General features: G+C 41.3%; 1 pseudogene; it reads right to left on the reverse strand.

Annotated features, from left to right (window-relative positions):
* Positions 1-3,720: 3,720 nt before the first annotated feature.
* On the reverse strand, positions 3,721-4,459 carry LOC141502022 (DNA-directed RNA polymerases I, II, and III subunit RPABC1 pseudogene; annotated as a pseudogene).
* Positions 4,460-4,879: the final 420 nt, after the last annotated feature.

Consider the following 4,879-nt stretch of genomic DNA (forward strand, 5'->3'; position numbering starts at 1 on the left):
TTCAAAATCTATCAGAACCTCCCTATCCAGATTTTTTAAATAAAATTTCACCCCTTCATGTACTCTATGGCAGACCCAAATTGGTCTTCTTGCCATTCCTCATACATCTTTTATTTCTTTAGTTTGTGCTTTGCACAAGCTGCTTCCCCAGACTTGGAATACATTCCTTTTTCTCCTCTATCTCATAAAATTCCCAGTTTTCTTGAAAACTCAGTTCAGGGGCTATCTTCTTAGGAGGCTTTACCTGATCCCTTTAGCTGCTAAGGGTGTAGGATGTCAAGGAACACTAGTACCTTGTTGTGAGGGTTGCTGAGCCCTCTTCAGGACTTCTTTCCACCTTTGATGTCCACCTGAGCCATCTAACTCTCACCTGTGAATACAAGAAGCTGCAGCATGCACAGCAGCCATACCCCAGTAAACTGTTTCAGCAGGTGGGCACTACCAGGTTGAGGGAAACTCAAGCTCATTGGTGAGTGGGGGGGTCTGCCCCAAGCATATGAAGTCTTCCACTGTTGGAATAGGTGGAAGAGAACATTTTGGTCCAGTGGCTATGAAACCAGATGAAGTAGGTGTTGTGGAGTTCTTAGAGCTTGGTTAAACATCAAATACGCCAAGGTCATCCACTGCATCTAGAACCATCACCAAGTGTCTTGACTCTGTCTTGTTATGCTGGATCATGCTGACTTTGGAAAAGAAAGTGAATTGGTTGATTTCACCTCATTTAAATCCAATTTATGCATGCAACAAAAGACATCCCATAATCTTTCCTCAAAGTCCTATGATGATAGGCAAATGATGAAGCAGCAGGCGCCAATACAGTGGTAGCTGAAGTCACAACCTTGCACACAGGTGGCCCAGGTCATAGGGTCATTTTCCCCACTCAAAGCAGCAGTAAGATTCAGCAGTTCCATAGGTGACTGAGCAGCCTTTTAAAGTATTGTACTGCTGACCTCCTGACATGAAGAAGGGGTTAGAAAAGATGCCCCCAAAATTTTCTGCCTATCCAACTCTGGCCTGATCCCCAATTGTACCAGGTGGGGAATCCCAATGTGGTTGGTATACCAAAAAATCTACAAAACCTTCTTCAAAGAAGATTCCACTCCTCATAGGTGCATGGAACATGCACACATTGATAGACAACACAAAATTCAATAGACCTGAAAGACGAATAGCTCTTGTTGCAAGAGAACTTAGCAGGTATGAAATCCAAATAGCAGCCCTGGGTGAAACAAAGCTGATAAATGGAAGTCAGCTTACTGAAGTCAGAGATGGATACACATTTTTTTTTGGAGTGGCTGTAGTGAAGGGGGATGCTGTGAAGCTGGAGTAGCTTTTGCAATCAAAACTAATCAACATTCTTGAATGCCTACCAAAAGGAGTGAACAAAAGACTCATGACAATGGGATGGCCACTTACAGTGAAATGTCATGCCACTATCATCAGTGCCTATGCTCCCACCATGATGAACACTGATGAAGTTAAAGAAAAATTTTATGAAGACCTGTAGACCCTTATCATCAATGTATCAAAAGAAAACAAGTTTATAATTCTGGGTAACTTTAATGCTAGAATAGTCTCAGATTACCAGACATGGCAGGGAGTCCTTAGGAGGAATGGAGTTGGAAACAGCAACAGTAACGTTCACCTACTACTGAAGACTTGTGCATCTCATGACCTTCTCATCACAAACACTACCTTCCATTTACCTAAATGCAAAAAAACTTCCAGGATGCATCCTCATAGCAAACATTGATACCTATTAGACTTTGCGATTGTAAAGAGAAGAGACAGACAGGATGGGAGAGTGACAAAGACAATGTGTGGTGCAGAGTGCTTGACTGATCATAGACTCATCCTTTCTAACCTAAATATTCACATTCAACCAAAGTGGTGGCCCCAAGGCAAAATGAATACTAGAAGAATTAATGTCAAGAGAAAGTTTATTGCTAATTTGGAGGGACAGCTGAGTCAATACACAGGTGGCAACAGTAGAGCAGAAAAAGAGTGGGCAGATTTCAGAGATTTGGTGTAAAGCACTACATTTGCTCATCTGGACCAGAACACTTGGAAACACCAAGACTGGTTTGATGAAAATGATGGGAAAATACAGAAGCTGCTAAATGAAAAATGACAAATCTATAGGGTTTACCAGCAGGATAATTCATTCATTTCTAAGAAGTGAATTCCATCAAAAGTAAAGTACAAGTGAAGCTGAGAGAGATGCTCAGTAAGATGGCTCAGTAAAGGCAGATGGTATTCAATTTTATGCAGAAAATAATAAACCAAACTGCTTTCATTATGCTCTGAAGGCTATTTATGGGTCAAAGACTTATGGTGCATCTCAACTACTTAGTGCTGATTGATCCACATTGATTAATGATAGAGACATGATCCTAGAGAGATGGGCCAAACACTTCCATAGTATTCTGGGTTTTTTTGATTTTTAAAAATTTTTTAAATTTTCATCCATCTGTACATGCATATTTCCAAGTTACTAAATTTCCCTCCACCCCCCCCCCCCAGTAGGGAACAGCCAGGTTAGCATTTCACATACATATTTTGCTAAACATTTTTACAAATTAGTAATTTTTTGGCATGAGGAATTAGGATTAAGGGAAAGAGATCCATAAGAGATAATTTTGATAAAGTATTCATCAGATTCAGTAGCGGTGTTTTAATTTCTGTGCATTTCGTTTTGCTTTGCTTTGCTTCCTCTGGTTGGGGATAATATAGACCATTACCAGTCTATTTTTTTTTCAATTAAACTGTTTATTAAATGTCTGTCACAGACAAAGCACTGTACTAGGCACTTGGGGACACAAAGATGAATGAGACTTCCTACCCTCCAGGAACTTTGTCTAAAGTGGGGGGATATGACGCACATTAACAAGTACAATACAAAGTATAATGAAGTTTAATCTCAAGTAATAGGAAAAGAGGGTAGGAAAAAATGTTTGCACAGTTCTTTTAAGGTTTGCAAAGTACTTTTTATATCCATTTCATTCTCACAAAAACCCTATGATAGGTACTGCCATTTAACAAAGAAATGATACTAAAGGCTCAGTGAGGTTTCACTCTTCTCATTCCAAGTCCAGCACTGTTTCCATATACCACACTGTTTTTTTGTTTTTGTGGAAAATGGGGTTAAGTGACTTGTACAAGGTCATACAGCTAGTAAATATCAAGTGACTGAGGCTGGATTGAACTCATGTTTTGCCAGGGCTGGTGCACATATTACATTACTCTTTTTACCATGGATAAACTTCATGGAAGAAATGCACCCTCTCATCCCCCTCCAAAGAAAAGGATGACAAGGATGTTCCAGATCTTACATAAAAACTCTAAAAGGCATTCTTTCAGTGCAGAATAAACATTACTTAAGTCATTGCACAAAAGGAAATGACATGAAAGGTCAAAAATGAGTTGATTGCCATTTATCCTAGAGATACCAAAGAATTGCCACTGACTTTAGGCAGCAAAGATAGCATGATCAGACCTGTATAGTAGATTATTTGACAGCTCTGCAAATGGTGGCTTAGAGATCAAGACACAAGATCCATGATTTATATTGTATTTTGTGACCTATTATGCTCCTCACCATTCCTGGCCAAAAAATCCAAGGCCAATTCTTTGTCTTCAATTTCACTCCTGTTGAACCAATGAGAGGGGAAAACTCATGCTTTCTTCCTTGGGTTAAGCAGCACACACAACAATCCACAAGTAGATACAAATAGGTGGCACAGAAGTCAGCCCTTCTCTCAGGTGAATCTGCCTTGCAGGATGATACAGGAGTCAGGTGAACAGACCTTCAGGGATGTTCTCAGGGAGTCAGCAGTTATTGCACTAGCTGGTAAGTGATATATCTGCCTGCAGTCTCACTGGGTCTAATGATCTTCACTACCTGCCCTCACTTTATTCCAAAGTAACGTGCTACTGGGTCTCTGGCCTGGATTCTAGGCAGTTGGTTTTCCTATCTTGCCAGCAGCTCAATGACTTCTTCTTTTGTCATGACAACGTGCTCTGGAACCAGCTCATGTTCAGTGATACTGATGAGCAGTTCCTGCTGTAGAAACTGTTCCAGAATATATTTGGGAGCCATGTCAACCAGGGACTGCTTAGCAGAGGGTGTCATGCCTTGTTGCACCACGATCAGAGCCCTGGTGATGCTCTCCTCCTGCATCTGCTTGCAGTACATCTTGATGGTCTTGATTCCAACCTTTGGTTCCTCTGGGAAGAGGACAAACATTTGGTCTGTGGGGTCATCATTGTGGGCCACCAATACAGTAAGATCAGTGCGTCGTGGTCATCCTTCACTGGGCTTATCACCAAACTGAGCTTTGAACTCTTCCAAAGTTTGATCTAATTCATCCTGGGTCACCAAATAACCCCGATCATGACACAACTGCATGATGGTTTTGTGGATTTTCCACAGTCGATATGTCTCCTCTTCATCATCCATGGCACCTTCCGATCGCCCGCAGAAGCAAGTAAACCCTCTTGAGTTCTCCTGCAATGCGTGCTCCTTGGCGAGGACCCTGAAGGAGGTGAGGAGGGCAATGCGTGAGGCCTAATATCGAGGCGACTGCGTCTAACCATTACCAGTCTAATACAGTTGTCCTAGCTCTCTGGATTGTTGAGAGGAGTTACTTCCATCAAAGTTGTTCATCTCATAATGTTGTTGATGTGTATATTGTTCTCTTGGCTCTTCTCCCTTCACTCAGCATCAGATCCCGTAAATCATTCCATGCTTCCCTAGAGTTTGAGTTTCTTATAGAAGAGTAATATTCCATAGTTTTCATATACCCTAACTTGTTCAGCCATTCCCCAATTGATAGCTATCCCCTCAATTTCCAATTCTTTAACACTCCAAAAAGAGGTG

The sequence above is a fragment of the Macrotis lagotis genome, chromosome X, assembly GCF_037893015.1.
Source record: "Macrotis lagotis isolate mMagLag1 chromosome X, bilby.v1.9.chrom.fasta, whole genome shotgun sequence".
Lineage (NCBI taxonomy): Eukaryota > Metazoa > Chordata > Mammalia > Peramelemorphia > Peramelidae > Macrotis > Macrotis lagotis.